At 45.0% G+C, this 16,565-nt stretch overlaps 1 protein-coding gene across 27 annotated transcripts in view; it reads right to left on the bottom strand.

Annotated features, from left to right (window-relative positions):
- LPP (LIM domain containing preferred translocation partner in lipoma) overlaps nt 1-16,565 on the bottom strand; it is a gene marked incomplete at its 3' end in the record, with an annotated part of 643,639 nt that overhangs the window by 567,376 nt on the left and 59,698 nt on the right. For 23 of the 27 annotated variants that reach the window (XM_082694120.1, XM_082694119.1, XM_082694104.1 and 20 more), the window contains one exon: nt 11,677-11,799. The exons of 2 other annotated variants lie outside the window; for them this stretch is intronic. Of the gene's footprint in view, nt 1-766; nt 1,053-11,676; nt 11,800-16,565 lie in introns of those variants that run through there. 2 more of the 27 variants (XM_082694111.1, XM_082694115.1) reach the window with 2 other exon arrangements.

Raw genomic sequence — 16,565 nt, 5'->3', positions numbered from 1 at the left:
CATCCCATAAAAGCAGCCCACTGGCTGAGAGTAAGTAACCTCTGACAGTGATGACTCGTACTTCTCCAAATAAAAGTTTCTATCAAAGGATGCTGCTGCTTTGTTATTCTACACACTCAATTAAAGTTGAATGATTTGGGGGAAGGCTCTTAACCACCCTGGACATCAGCTTCCTTTTCTTTCTTTCTTTTTTTTTTTAAATTTTATTTATTTATTTGACACAGAGAGAGAGATCACAAGTAGGCAGAGAGGCAGGCAGAGAGAGAGCGAGAAGTGAGCTCCCTGTTGAGCAGGGAGCCCAATGTGTGGCTCGATCCCAGGACCCTGAGATCATGATCTCAGCCGAAGGCAGCGGCTTAACCCACTGAGCCCCCCAGATGTCCCAACCTCAGCTTCCTTTCCTACAAAATAAAACAGTCAAATTCAGTACGCTTTAGCCTTCCTTCTTGCTCAGAAATTCTGTGCCTAAATGTGAAGTTCCCACTGCCAAACGGTCTGCCCTCTCCCTCCGAGTACCCCCATCTGCACCCCAGGCTCACGCACACACACAGACACAAAGACACACACACACACACACACACACACACACACACACACACGGGTGTATACATACTCACTCTTAAACAGTCCACAGCTTTGTCAGGCAACCTGTAAGCAGTTCCCACCCACATTCCCCACCGCTGCTTCTCTGCTTAAGACCTGACACCAAAAGGATCTTTAACTCAGATTGCAAGACATGAAGACACGGTTTACATACAGACCTCACCTTGAGATGACATCTTCTGGGTTCCAGCAGTGTCTCCATCACCCCAGGCCCCAGAGGAAGCCATCCTCCAGAGTTCCAGCTGTTCAAGTCCAATCTCTACCTCTCACTCACTGAGACCTTGAATAAGTCATTTTACCTCTCCAGGCCTCAGTTTCCCTGAGTTTGCCAAAGTATCTAAGAATTGGGGCATCCTACTCTAGAGCTCTCCAGTGTCACTGGAAATCAAAGCAAACACCCACCAAAGCCCTCCATCTGGTATTGCTGTTGACCTACGAGCTCTCAGGTGAATGCAAGTGACTTTTTGCATGATCTTGCACAACAAATAATAATAGCACATCGACAGGGGCAAATACTTCTACTTTGTGCTTGTTTATTTGTTTATTTCCAGGCTAAAGAAGTTGCAGGAACCACCTGCCCACAGCTTGTGGAAATTCCACGATGCCCTTTTTTTAAAACAATGGTCCAGAAGTTCAGAAACTAAAAAAAAGTGAAAGTGGAAACCACACGGTAAAAAATATGGAGCCTAAAATATTGAGAAAATGATTTCGGAAAAAAATCATACCGCTTCCCTCTTTAAAATGCTTTTTTTTGTTTAATAATAATAGTAATAATGACTGTATATAAAATATTAATTTAATTGAGTCCAGAAAATACTGATTTGCCTAGGATTCCTTTCAGCCGTGTGTTCAGCACGCACAGCAAGACCATAATACTCATGTTTCTATTTGTTGCCCTCAACTGACATGGTTGGTCGTTTGTTTTGTTTTAAATAAAATGAGGAAGCAACAAATATATTAAATTCATCTGCAAAAAACCCGTATTTGCATGCGGAAAACAAATAAGTGGGTGCCTGAATGGGTGATTAGGCATGCAATTGCCCATCTGCCCCAGCCTCCCTGCAGGTGCGCCTGCCAAGGCAGTAGAGTCAAAAAGGAGAGTCCTCTGCCAGGAAAACAAGGACCCTGCACATCTGGACTGGTTCTGAACTATGCGCCGCGGAGGTCCCAGCTCCCACCTCCTGCCTCTGAATCTTAAAGCTGAAAAGCAGAAAAGCTGAGAAGTCCTTTAGTCAGACTTCCATGGATTCTCTACATCACAAACATTTTTTTCCCCCTGAGAATCTTCAATTGGTATTTATTAACAAGCATTTGTTGTTGCAATGGTTTCTAGGAGCGATGGGTGAGCTCCTCTCCTATATGCTTCCACTCGGGCACTCTACTCCAGCCACCAACCTCCTCATTTTTCTGGAGGATACCAAGCAGGCTTTGGCCTCAGGCCCTTTGAAACTGCTTTTCCTCAACCTGAAACATTCTTCCTCTTCTGGGCCCCGACTTACTGCTTCACTCCATTCAGGTCCCCACTCATGGGGACCCTTATCAGGAAGAACTCAGACTAATAAACTTAAATCTGTGTCCTCCCCAACCCCTGTGGCCTTAACCTGTCTTATTTTTCTTCTGAATGTAGATTACAACTAAAATATTATATATTTATGCATTAGCATGTATATGGCCTGTCTCCATCAAATAGAAGGCTGGTTAGATGTTCATAGGACCTGGAGTAATGTGTAGGACACAGCAGATGCTCAACACTTGTTAAGTTAGTGAGCCACCATTATTATTTGCAAACCACTGCCCTAGGCACTATAGGTCCTCTTAAGGAATAAGACAGGATTCATGCCCTTAAGAAGCTTCTATAATCTGGTAAAGAAGGAAAACTGGAAGTCCACTTACACAGCAGAGCTAAATGACATGAATATTCCACTGGATGTATAAACAAAGCACTCTGACCGTACAGAAAAAGCAAACCATTGACGGTAGGATAGGGAGGGTTGAGGAAGGCCAACAGAACAGAATTCTCTGGAAATACCTTGAAAAGCACAGATATCATCCTCAAAAAATACACTCCGTATAAAAAAAGTACTAATACATTCTCAGCCTGCTTTCCTTCATCAATAATGCTAAGTGAGACAAAAGATTGCCCGAGATACGTCAGCATTTATGTGTGCCAAGACCATGGAGAAGGGAAGAATCACTTTCCTCCATAAAGCCTTCATTTCAAAATGGAATTATTTAAAATGCACATAAAACATGCCTTCAGAAAATTCCAGATTCTGGGGACAGGGAGGACCTTAATAGGCATCTTACTCCCTCTACAAAGGACCCACCAGTCTCAGCCTCCACCTAAATACCTAGATTAGTGAAGTCAAAACACCCCAAAATGGCACATCCCAGTGCTGGTCTACCCATAATACTAAGTCCTTCTTCATATGTCTTTCTGTTGCTCCCACTCCCTGCCTCCAGAACTCCTTCTGAAGTCACAAAGAGTGAGTCTGTGTCCCCTTCCATGGCAAAGTCCTACTCTACCCCCTCTTCCTCCATCCCCTTTTCTCTCTTCTCCACACTAACTATGTCCAGTTCCTTCTTTCATCCCTCAAAAGGCTCTATTTCCAGAGTCATCGGCCATCCCAATCATCCCTCTTCCTTTACCTCCTCCATCGCTCTTACCGTTCCAGGACCTATTTTTGTTTGGAACTGACCTAGAGTCTGAGCAATGTAGCACTCTGCTGAGAGCTAAGCATTTTGTCTGGGATCAGGGAGAGGAGAACTGAGGATCCAAAAGCTTCCATGGGTTAACTCTGTGAGCCCTGATCCTGGCAAAGTCATCTAACTTTCTGACTTTGACCTTAATGTGCCATAACTGACATACATAAGAATTGTATGGCCATGACAACACTTTCAAAGCAGAAAAGACAAAGAGGTGAAAGGCATCTCCTGGCCCTACCCTACCTCAAGGAGATACAGAATTGGGGGGGGGGAATCTTGTGCCTCCAATAAACCATGGCCCCTCTAGTCTTATTTATCTCAGCTTCTCAACCCCCTCAGCCAGCCTGCATGAATACAATGTGAGATTAGAGCATATATTTTAACCATCTCTAAACCTGAGACTGGATTCTAGCCACTGCCAGCTGTGTGACCTTAGCTAAGACACTTCAAGTCACCAAATCAAAGCATCCCAGAAGGCAAAAGAGAAAGAGATCTCTAAATCATCTAGTCAAAAAACAGCCAAGAGACCTCTTTGTACGCCTCCACCGTCCCTTCCCCAACCACAGCCCTGGCAAATATTGCCACATGATCATGGACTCTTTTCTACTCCGTCAAGACGGAGCTTCAGAATCCTCAACACATCATCTCAAGGAGCCACAACCACATCGCCACATGAGATGAACTGTAACCACTCATTCTTCAGAGGAGGAACACGAACACTCAAGAGACGGGCCATGACCGCCCCATGACTGTGTCAAGGGCAGAACCAGAACTACAGAGGCCCCTTTCCCCACTCCCCTAAGTCACTTCTCCTCTTCCAACTCTGATACACTGTGAATACGCCTTGACATGGGGATAGGGAGCCTGCCACTGCACGGAGTTCTGTAAGAAAGACCGAGAAAGGGTTTCCAAGTAGGGGACAGAAGTTTCAGAGAAGGATGGAGGAAGAAGTACATCTGAGCCAGAACTGAAGAGGCCTACTATCTGTAGGAACCAGTGGAGTGTCTCGGACTTTAGCAGAAGAAAATTCAAGATCATAGAGGCATTAACAAGAGTAGGTTCAGCACAAACAATGGAAGGATGAGGGCTGCTGGGCTCTGATGAGGGCGACAGGCAGCTGGGCAGAGCAATACCCATGACGGACGCCATGGTGGCCCTGGGCAGAGGAGCAAAGAAGCAGATGACAAGACAAGATTAGAAAAGCAAACCAGAGTCTGTGTGATGCTCCCAAAGCTGGTATGTGTTTTTTTTTTTTTTTTTTAATTGACTTAAAGGCCTTAAGACTCATAAATGGGAAAAGAAGATAAGGAAGGAGTGGGAGGAAAGGAAAGAATCTCTCTCCATTCTCAATGGGAAAAAAAAGCCTTGCTATAAAATGCATTACAGGAACACTTTCATTATGTAAAAGCCTATTTTGTTTTCATGTCATTCTTAGATTACATCATAGAGTGGCTGCAGCCGTCTCGTACCATATTATAAATAAATCACTAGCTTAATCATAGGACGAGCCAGGGCCCTAGATTTAAAAGGGAAATATTAGATCATTTTTAATAACTGATATAACTCAAGCCAGTCGCCATTGAAGCGGGGTGAGGTGATGTCATCCTATAGAAGCCCGAAGAGGAAACCAAAGAGGGTCAGTGTGGGCAGGCCCAGAGAAGCTTCCACGTACAGAGGAAGAGGTTGCTGTTGGCAGCTTAGTGGAGCTCATCCTCTGGACCAGAAAACCTTGTCATGATGAGAGCAACACTTACTTTTCCAGCACTGGTACCCCCAAGGCCTTGCTCATGAAGTACAGGGTATGAGTATTTTGTTCTTAGAGCTACTATATTTCCAAATGCCAGAAAATATGAGCATATTATGATGTCTGTATTTATGTCTTGAGCAAAATTATAAACATAAAGGCTTTTTACCTATTCCGGAATGACACATGTAAATGCTGAGGGTCTGGTCCAAGCCAAGTGGACAGTGCAAAGGGGAGGCATTGGGAAAATGGCCTGACAGAGCCCAGAACTGAGGGTGATTCCCAGCACTTACAGACAGTTAAGGAGGGCACAGGCTAATGTTTCATGGGCACCTACTATGTGCTAAGTACCAGACTCCACAGGCCCTCTGAACCCAATATTCTGCTCTGTGAACACGAAAGAGCCCAAAGAGCAGCTGCTCTTTGCACCCGTTTTTCAGACATGGAAACCACTTAAAAAAATGTGTAAGTGACTTCAGTAAGATCAGGCAGATACATGAAAGTCTCCCTTTTCCAAATTTTGCTCTACCTTGTTGCCTTCACCCAACAGAAACTATTTCCTGTTACAGACTTTCAGTAAGAAATTAGAGACAAGCAACACTTTGAAAGCACTAATGATATAAAATATATATATATATAGAGAGAGAGAGAGAGAGAGTCAAAAAGGGCCATGGAGCAGGGGAGTAGTATTAACATTCTGGCTAGTGACAGTCTTACTAACCTAAGCAGGCTTTCCTTCTTTTGGCTACAGGGCTACTAATGAGCTTGACCATAATTTTCAGCTTTCCATTTCCATGAATTTTTTAGGAATGTTAAGGAAAACTCTAAGGGAACCTGTCATCTTCTATGAAATGGACTGCTGGGCTTGGTTTTATAAAAGACAGTTTGCTTGGGGCTGGGGAGGGGGGCAGCAGGAGGATAGATTCTCTAGAAAACAACTTTCTGCCAGACAGAAGGTACTGGCTGAGGTTTTATGTCTGATCCTGTCAGTCCCACAGCGATGCTGTATATCGGCTTACTATGCTTAATACAAACGTTATTCCTACTGCAGAGACACACCGAGCCAAGTAACACCGATTTATGCAACTTTTCAGGACACAGTTCTACCCAACAGGAGATGCAGACCCTGAAACTTAACTAAAGGGACAACATGAAGGCTCAAGACTCCAAATTTCAACCTGTTTTCCCCTAATCGCTTTCTGGGACAGGAAAGAGGCTGTAAAGAGCAGAGAAAACATGCTGAAAACCGGTATGGACGGAAGCAGAGGCAGTATGGAAAGATGGAGTGGAGCCAGAGACAAAGGAGTCTCTGGGGAACCCCCCAAAGGCTGCTGATGGCTCTGTGACCCCAGAAGGAGTCTGTCCCCTCTCTAGGTTTGGGTGTCCCATGGGTAGAGCAAAAGCTCCAGCAAGAACAAAGGAGCACTTCTATCCAAGCAGCTCTAACTGCTCAGGAGGGTAAAAATGTAGAGGCATGGGAGTACAGCGCTCTTCCAAAGTGTGTGTTCCTCCTCTGAGAAGCCATGCCAAGTTTGCATTCTGTGCAGTTATAGATCAATGCTTATATCTAGATTTTAAACCGCGTTCTGTCCCAAACGCCTTCAAGTTAGGTTGGTCCACAGCAGTGTGCTGAGTTTCTTCAGTGGCTCCGTGTAACTCCTTCTCCCACCTTCATATATGCCATGTAACCTAGGGCATCTGTGTAGACGGCCCTTAAGATGGCTGTCTATAACTCCATCTCCTGGTATTCATACCCTTGTACAATCCCTCCCCTTGAGTGTGGGCTAGATTTCATGCCTTGCTTTGAGCAATACAGCGAGGCAGAGAGAGAAGGTGTGCCACAACCAGGATGAGGTTACAGAAAGGCTGTGCCTTGTATCTGGGGGATTCTCTCTTACTCACTTGCATGGAGGAAAGGCAGCTGCCATCTTGTGAGCTGCCCTATGGCGGGGCCCTCATGGCAAAAAACTGAGGGCCACCTTCAGCCAACAGTCCACGAGGATCTGAGGCCTTCAGTCCAAAATCCTGAGAGGACATAAATCCTGCCAGAGCCTGGGGGGTGGGGGTGAGGGGGTCTTCCCCAGCTGAGCCTTCAGATGAGACTGCAGGCCAGCAGACACCTAGACTACAACCTCGGGAGAGGCCCTGAACCTCCCATCTAAGCTGCTCCCATGTCCCAAATCACAGACAGTGTGAGATTATAAACATTCCTTGTTTTAAGCAATAAGTTTAGGGCTTGTTATGCAGCAATGGATAATAAAGATAGCAGCCACAGAGGAGAGGCCTGGTCCCTACCAACTTCACCATTTTTCAGGCCTAGGAAGTAGACCATAAGACGTTAGCTATCAGAAACACTTAGGGAGAACCCTTGCCCACCCTCCCCAGGCAGAGATGCTTCCCCATTTAGTGACACATACCCAGGCATGTTCTGACCACACAGAGAGGACCCTGGAAATAAAATCAGTATAGCTCAAGGTCAACATGACACTTTTGGCTGCAGGATGTTGACGGCAAAAAAACTGGAGACGGAACCACACCTAGGTGGGTAAGATCAGAGACTCCTTACCCACCTAGCATACCAAGGACTCACGGGGCTCCCCATGCATTAGGCATCAGACCCTTCCTAACACACAGGAATCCAAGGAGGAGAACCTGAAAATTCCTCTGACCTCCTAGTGCCCTACGCAACACAGAACAGAGGCATCTCCACTGTGCTGAAATAGAAGAAACAGAAGAATATGGACTTAGGAGGAAGGAAACAAAACAGAGAGAGAGAGTGAGAGAGCTCTACCTTTAACTTTCATGGATAGCAAACATTTCCTATAAGACATCCCTGGGTTACAGAACCGTCACAGAGCCCTAGGTGGCTGGATGGGCTCCTGCTCAGACCCAGCAAGTCTTTTTGTATTTTTGAAGCAGTAACATAATAAGCAATGAAAGCTGGCTCAGCAGATGGTCACACATGCCCAGAAACCACCTGACCAAGTGATTGTAGGGAGCCAAGACATTCACCTCTGGCGGAAGTGACCGTAGCTTTGCTTCCGGCACAGACTAATACCTGATCCTTCTAAGGACCAAAGAGGAAATATTAAAAATGAAAGCCCTTGGCTACCGTCAACAATTATACAGTAGTATCAACAGAGGAAAATAATTTCCTTCCTGACTCCCACTGAGCCGGTGACGCCTAGAGCAGAAGGTGTGATTATCTAATCAAACAGAGCAAGAGCGGAATAGCTAGACTGTAACTTCTAAGGAATTTCTCAAGAATGGAGACTTCTTCAGTCTCCCAATTCTAGCTCCTTCCACCTCCTGCTACCAAGAGCAAAATCAAATATGAAAAGTACTAACAGCACACAATTTCATTTCAACATCAACCACGACCATTACACAAGGTTCCAGATCTAGCTCTTTTCAAAGACTAAGGACAAATTAGCACCCATCCAGTCCTAAAGATGATGGGGCTGCAGGACTGGGAGGAAAAACATACACTGAGCTTATACCATGTAGCTGGCATGGTCCTGGAGACTACACATTACACTGTCTTATTCTTCTTTATATTCAAGATGACTCATTAAACCAAAGAAGACAACAACCTATCTATCATGTAATAATCTATCATGTATGGACCGCACTTCACAGTCTGCAAGACAGGTTGGCCTCTCCTGATCCATCTGCAAACATGAGAGGCGGGCAGTGCAATGATTATCACTCCTAACTCCCAGATCAGGGAAACAAAGGCAGGGGTGCACTGTTTTTCTGGGGGTGCACATTTAATAATGGAAGACCTCTGATACCCCATTCCACAAACTCACAGCCTTGTTAGGCACTCACAGATTTGTTTCCATCTCAGAGAGACATGAAGGTAGCCTCATCTGTGCTAGATTTCCTAAAACTCTCCAAAGAGAATGGCCAGTGTCTGATGGAATGCCCTTGGAAGGTTCACTTACTACATTTAGATTCATTCCTTCTATCCATGGAAATGCACTATGTACATATTATGTGCTAAAGATCCCACTAGACTCAAGATACACCTACGAATGAGAGATGCTAGCCCTCTTCTGATCAGGTTTTGTATTCTTTTCTTTTTAAAGGTTTTATTTATTTATTTGACAGAGAGAGAGAAAAAGAGATCACAAGTAGGCAGAGAGGCAGGCAGAAACAGAGAGGGAAGCAGGCTCCCTGCTGAGCAGAGAGCCCGATGCGGGACTCAAGCCCAGGACCCTGAGACCATGACCTAAGCCGAAGGCAAAGGCTTAACCCCCCGAACCACCCTTGTACCCCCAGGTTTTACATTCTTAAAGGCCATCCTCAATGTATACTCTGCCTCCTGCCCTCCCCAGTGGAGTCTCATTCCCATAACACTTCCTGGTGAAACGTCGTTTCCAGTCTTTACAGCATTCTCGTATAGACAGTCCAGCTGGCTAATGTTCCTCTCCGAGGACGAAGAAAGGACTAAAATCTGACACTCTAGGGGAGCTCTGTTAGGAAGGTAGGGAAAAAGTTCACGGTCACCGAAACAACGCTAGGCCTCTCACCGCCTCCTAGCAATACCCAGAAATTCTTTGAGGGACCACTCTTCTATGCCATGTAGCTGCCATGAGATTGGGGGGGGCTGTCTTTCAGAGGAGAGACCAATGCACAGGCGAGTTAGCACAGTCCCGTCCTCTCGGCCTCAGTGACTGTGTGAGGAATGCACAGCAACCCAAGGCCATGGGGACATGGCAAACAAGGCTCTTCCCCCGCGGTGGGAAGAGGAGGCCTAGAGCCTGGATGGAGTAGGCAGCTGTCTCATGACCACAGGGTGAAACTTCCAAGGTGGAAGTCAACACAGAGAAGGCAGAGCAAGGAGCAAAAACAAAGAGACAGAGCCGAGTCCTGTTCAAACTAGGGCTGATGCCCACCTCACCTCTGGACTTGCCAGCTTCTAGCAGGATCCCCTATCCACCGAGTTCTAGAGGACACTCTATTTCATGAAGTCCAAGGCTGCATTGGCATTTTAGTGTTCTGGTTTTTTGTTGTTGTTTTTTTTTTAAGATTTTATTTATTTATTTGACAGAGCGATCACAAGTAGGCAGAGAGGTAGGCAGAGAGAGAGGAATGGAAGCAGGCTCCCCGCTGAGCAGAGAGCCCAATGCGGGGCTCGATCCCAGGACCCTGAGATCATGCCCTGAGCCGAAGGCAGAGGCTTAACCCACTGAGCCACCCAGGCACCCCCTGCGTTAGCATTTTTGGAGACATAAACCACTGCTGGCTCACAATTAGCTTCGGACAATGAAAATTTCTAAGTGTCTTCCAGCTTCCCCCTGCTTAGGTGTTCTATCCCATTCTGTCATCATACACTGCATTTTTGTTTTTAATCCAGGTTCAAGTCTTCATATTAATCATAATTTCACTTTAAACACTGAAAAAACTCGGGAAGTAGAGCAGGTAACAAAGATGCACATTTGATTCCTAAAGTGTGTGCTGAGGGCAAAACATCCAAGACCTTGTGTGAAATTTGAACAAGCTAAGGTATTTAAGAGCCGAAGCAGTGGTTGCCAGCCTTTTATCTGATGTAGATCGATTGGCACACAGAAGATCAGTTGTTCTTTTAAGATACATTGATGAAGAGAAGGTGACCAAATGTAACTGTAAACTGTCACACTTTTAAATGAAGTTAGGTTTTGTCACTCACTACAGTACCTGCTCTGTTCTGGAAAACTATGCCCTAAACTCAGGCAAGGCAGATTATGTACTCAGTATACAGCCAGCGCTTGGGGTACACAGGGACTGGCCCTCAAGAGGGGGAACTCCAATCTCAAAGTCTAAATGGAAGCTCTTCCTAGAATTGTCCCGTTGTTTTCCTCAGATCTCTGCCCAGCCAAGGGGGGCCCACACCACCATCCTTTTCACTGCGCCTATTTTCTAGAACATGATGTTCAGTCTACCAGCTGAACGCAGAAGTATTTCAAAACACGAGGGAAAGCTTCCCTTACCTGTTCGCCATTCCCCTTTCTGAGTGTGGAACGGAATCCCAGCGGAACTCTAGCAGGCCCTTTAAGACAACGGCTCACACTCTCTGCCTGAGCAAATCTAGCCTCCCCGGCTACCTCGAAGGATTTTTGTGAAAACAAAATGAGATTGCAGAAGAAACAGCACCTCGAACGGGGGGTAAACAAGAATCATTCAATAATACAACTTTTCTTTCCTTGCAAACACCCATACCACTGTTCACTGACATTTTCATTTTGGTCTTTCAATTTCAAGAACGCGTCCCTCCCTGCCAAAGGAGAAAGAAGGAAGCAATACAATTACTGGCAATCCAAACTCATCACTACTCCCAATTTTCTTCCAATTTCTCTTCATGCCTCCTTCCAAGAGCTGAGGCCTGCCTCTGCTCTGCCACACATTTTATTAGGACTGTTCTATTTTGTCCATGACCAGTGAAATCAACTCAAGATAAAAAGAAAGAAGACTGTGGTTCTTTCCTAATCCTCATTCCACCCAGCTACTAGTGCCCCCACATTCCATGGATACTGTGGATTTTTAAACTCATTAAACATACGCATTATTTATAAAATCATAAAGTATAATATAATTATAATTATAAAAGAAAAGAGTCTTCTCTTCTTCATAGAACTCACCAACTGAAGAAATATTGCTTCCCTCTGAGGATGATGCCCAGGAGAACAATGAGAAAAGGCCTCAAATGAGAACCAGGTGACTGGCTTGTCTTCAGCTGTATTTCTGTGCCTCAAGGTCTCCACCTGTGGAAAATGGGAGACAAGGGCTGCTTACAAATCTTTTGGATCTTGGGTCCCTGGGTGGTTCAGTCAGTGGAGCGGCCAACTCTTGATTTCAGGGCTCAGGTCATGATCTCAGAGCCCTCAGATCAAGCCCCCCAAGTGGGCTCTGTGCTCATCGTGGAGTTGGCTTCAGGTTTCTCGCTGGCTCTCCCTCTGCCCCTCCCCACCCCCCTCTCTAAAAATAAATAAATGAATCTTTTAAAAAAAAAAAAATCACAACAAATCTCTAGGATCTTGCCAGCTTTAGAACTTTCCAGCTTTAAGAACTCACTTGACTAGGCCAAACCAGGAATGATGCCAGGCTTGAAGCCTACAAATTTGGAGGCTTCCATCTACACCTGCTAAGCCCCCAGTCAGCTCCTGGCACTTCTGTTGCACCAATTTGTCACAGAATCACTGAAAGAAGATTGCAGGCCCCCCAGTTCTCCTGAGGAAAAGACTTCGTCATCCTCACTGAGAGGAAAGAAACCAATAGTTAGATTTTCACACTTTAACCAAGAAAAAATTAATAGCAAAATCTGAACAACAAATAAACATAGAGCAATATATATATATGAGTTTGGAGACAAATTTCCGACTATGGGATTGAGTGACCCCCTCTCCCCCAAAGTTTAGTTTCTTTGACTACAAAAAGGACAGCCCGTGAGCAGCAGAGAGCTGGACGATCCTGATGCTTTCAGATCAGTCCTCCTTACAGGTTTTATTTCATTGAGACCTATTACTATTGTGCTAAGGATGATGCAGTACATATTCCAACTGATGAGTATTCCGAGGCAGTGGCTGTTACAACATGTGTGCTTTGTATATGCAGGAAGAACCCATATACCAGAAAAACCACTACTCCCATTTTCATTGTTGTCATTTTAAACATTATCCAACCAACCATGAAATTGACTTGTGTATATTATCTCATTCAATCCTCAAACACTCAGATCCACTCAAAGATGGGAGGAACCTTAAAAATGGCCCGCCTCAACCATTCCAACTGACAGGAGGAGAAGCTGGGGCCAGAGGAGGGAGGTGGCCACTCCAGGAGCCACAGTTAGTGGCAGATGGTCCCAGGCCATCTGGTCCAGGGCTGTCAGGATAGCCTGATGGCAAAAAGAAATAAAGTCAGGAAGATGGCACATAATCAAGATGAACTTGCAAAGCAATGAGACCTAGTGGTCTTTAAGGACATGAGAATTCTCAATGCCTTTCTACTGACACGAGAAAGGCATCGTTTCACACTTGCTGAGGAATGAAGTAGGCAGAGGCGAACAACAGACCCATGGACGGTACAGTCTAGACATCACTCCCCCGCAAGTCGCAGAAAACTGAAGTTTCTCCTTGTGGAGGGAGATCGAAATCAAAACGGTTTCTCCAACAGCAGTAGAGGGCATCAGCCTTGGCTAGGTCTCTAAACTGGAAAGTGAGGCTCTCCACCTTGGCCCTTGGGCAACCTCTCACACATGCACAGAGGACAGTGGTCTCCTCTTCCATCATCAGCTTCTCTCTTAATAACTTTTTTCTTCTTTTCCATAACGCGAACAAGGAGCTTTGCTAAAGAACCCCTGTGAAATGATTGAAGTTCCCATGCAAACAAACCATTAGCAGAGTTCAAATGCAATTTAAATTACTAGTTGTTAAAGTGCTCCTCAATTTCGTGGTAAGTTTCCAAGGAGAATTACATGCTATATACTATTTAATTGGTTGTTTTCTATTTTTTAACATCCATTTATCCCCCCCTCCCGGTATTTCAGAAGTGTCTATAAAAGCGTCCCTTTAAAAAATTATACATTGTTGAATACATTAAATCTAAAGATTGAAAAGTATTAGAGAAACAGCTGCAGGATTACACAGCTCCCCAGAAAGTGATGGTTCTGACACCACAAAACATGCAGAATTTTAAAATCTTGGGAGTAACCTCGGAATGCCCTCAGCTCTTTCCAGGTAAAGATACTGAGGTCCTTACAGAAATGGGAGGGCTGGGCTCAAAGTCCCCTGCCTGGTCAGTGACAGACTCAGGATGACAGTCATGACTCCTAATCCTGGCCCTGTGCTGCTTCTTCTCATCATGTTTGGAGGAGATGATGGAAACTACTCAATGAATTTTATTTTCCACCTGTAATTTTTTCCATTTTTAAGTTAAATTCAATTAGCCAACGTAGAGTCCATCATTAGTTTCATACGTAGAGTTCAATAATTTATCGGTTGTGTATAACACCCAGTGCTCATCATGTCACGTGCTCCCTTTCATGCCCATCCCCCAGTTATGCTACCCCCCACCCACCACTCCTCCAGCAACCCTGTTTGTTTCCACCTATAATTTTTTAAAGATTTTTTTTTTTAATTTATTTGACAGAGAGAGATCACAAGTAGGCAGAGAGGCAGGCAGAGAGAGAGAGAGGAGGAAGCAGGTTCCCTGCCGAGCAGAGAGCCCGATGTGGGACTCGATCCCAGGACCCCGAGATCATGACCCGAGCCGAAGGCAGCGGCTTAAGCCACTGAGCCACCCAGGTGCCCCTCCACCTATAATTTTTTAAAATGAAACATGAAGTCCTCGTCAAATACATTCCTGACCTCAAAACAAGAGATGTGCAATGGCAAATCTCTCCGGGAACAGGAGAACAGGAACAGGCTGAAGAATGAGTAGTCAAAGGAGCTTAAAATGAACAAATTCTTGGCAGGAACAGGAAAGACACTCTTCCGGGGTAATTAAATGAGTTATGGGACATCCACACGGCCCATTTCTACTGCTCTATCTGGTCCAGAACCAGGGACCTCTCCTGCAGGGAGAGGATAAAGGACCCACAAAGCAAAGGCAGGCACCGTCACGTCTGGAAGGGAAAGGCATTCTAGAGGCCACCATGAGTACAGGATGCAGGTGAATGTTTGGATACAGGATTTGTGTAGGTTACTTAACCTCCCTGAGCTCAACTCTCCCTGTCTGCAAAACAGTCCTACTACCACCTACCCATCGGGGTCTAAGTAATCATGCCCTGGGATTCCAACTCCAGGAGGCATGAGCCCACAAGCAGCAGTCCTTAATGATCAGTCCCTTGTCTTCCAAGGCTTCCAGAATTTCTCAAAGCTATGATTCTGTGGCTTTAATTTATGTGGACTATAACTGAGTGTCGTAAGCTATATATGTCCCCTAAGCGTGCTGTATGAAAATTCACTTGTCATTGAAAACATAAAACATGTGTGTGCAAACTTACATATCCAAGCATTTTCCTTCAAAAGCAAACATTTTGAAACTTCTATTTTAAAATGGCCTTCAGTAAGACCTAAAATACAGAGAATAAACTGATAGTTGTCAGAAGGCAGGGGGTGGGGGGATGGGCAACAATGGGCAAAGGGAATAGAAGTATAGAAGTATAGGGAATGGGTAGGTCACAGAATAAAAGGCACAGCATAAGGAGTATCGTTAATGATATTGTAACAGAGGGATATGGTGACAGATGGCAGCTACACTTCTGGTGAGCCTAGCGTAACACATAAAGATATCGAATCACTGCATTATACACCAAAAACTAATGTAACATTATGTGTAGATGGTACCCAAAAAAAGAAAAAAAAAAAATTAGTGAAAAAAATGGCCTTCAAATCCAACTCGTGAATTAAACAGGAATAAAAATCCCAATTTAATGCCCAAAACCTCATTTATACCTTGCAACAACCCTGTAAGAACAATTTCCCAATTGTCCACTAAAGAAACTGAGGGTTACAGAGGTCAGGCAACTGCCCAAGATTTTGAGGCTGACAAATGGTAAAGCCAAGACTTGAATCCAAGTCTTCAAAATCAAGCTCGATGACCCAGGTTTTATTATTTGCAGTTACAACTCTACTATAGATGGTTATTTTGCTAGAGGCAGACATAGACTAAAAAATTCTCCCCTTGTTTTTACATCTTAAGGAGCTCTGGGATTTAAAAAAAAAAAAAAAAACACCACACAAAGCCTGGACTTTTTTTTATTTTTTTAAGATTTTATTTATTTATTTGACAGAGATCACAAGCAGGCAGAGAAGCAAGCAAAGGCAGGAGTAGGGGGGTGTGGGGGAGAGAGAAGCGGGCTCCCTGCCAAGCAGAAAGTCCATGCAGGGCTCGATCCAGGACCCTGAAATCATGACCTGGGCCAAACGCAGAGGCTTAACTCACTGAGCCACCCAGGCGCCCCAAAAGCCTGAACTTTCAAACTAAAAAATGTTCACATTCCAAGCAGAATCTTCCCTGATTTTTACCTTACTCTATATTCTTAAGTGAAACAAAAAGCTCCAAGGCCTGGCACTAGGCAGACATCTGCTGGGTATGTGGGAAGCAGGCCTGAGAAAGGGGGGCAGTGGACTGCTATCAGGCCAATTCAACAGAATTCCAATGGCTGGGCTCACGATCAAACGAACCGCGGTAACCCTAGCATGAGCTTCTCAACATCCCCTCCGGCACAGCTGTTAGTTGACATGATGTCATGTGCCCTGTCTTCACAGGTGCTCAAAAGAGACATTTGCTAGCACCTCCTGTCCTTAATAAGGCACAGTTTATGGACTTAGCAGGTGTAGGTGCTGAGTCAGACTTGGCCTTGAGGTCTCAAAGAGCTCCTAGGCTCACCAGGGACACACTGAAATATGTAAGACAGAATGAAAAGTGTGCAAAGCACACATACATACACTGCCGTTCTGAGGGTCTGGAAGAGCTCTGCAGATGCTGACCTCTGAACCAAGCCTGAACACCCAAGAGGATTTCCATG

This window comes from Mustela nivalis (assembly GCF_964662115.1).
Source record: "Mustela nivalis genome assembly, chromosome: 1".
Lineage (NCBI taxonomy): Eukaryota > Metazoa > Chordata > Mammalia > Carnivora > Mustelidae > Mustela > Mustela nivalis.
Note: the sequence above shows the minus strand (reverse complement) of the source record. Positions and strands in the feature narration are given on the sequence as shown.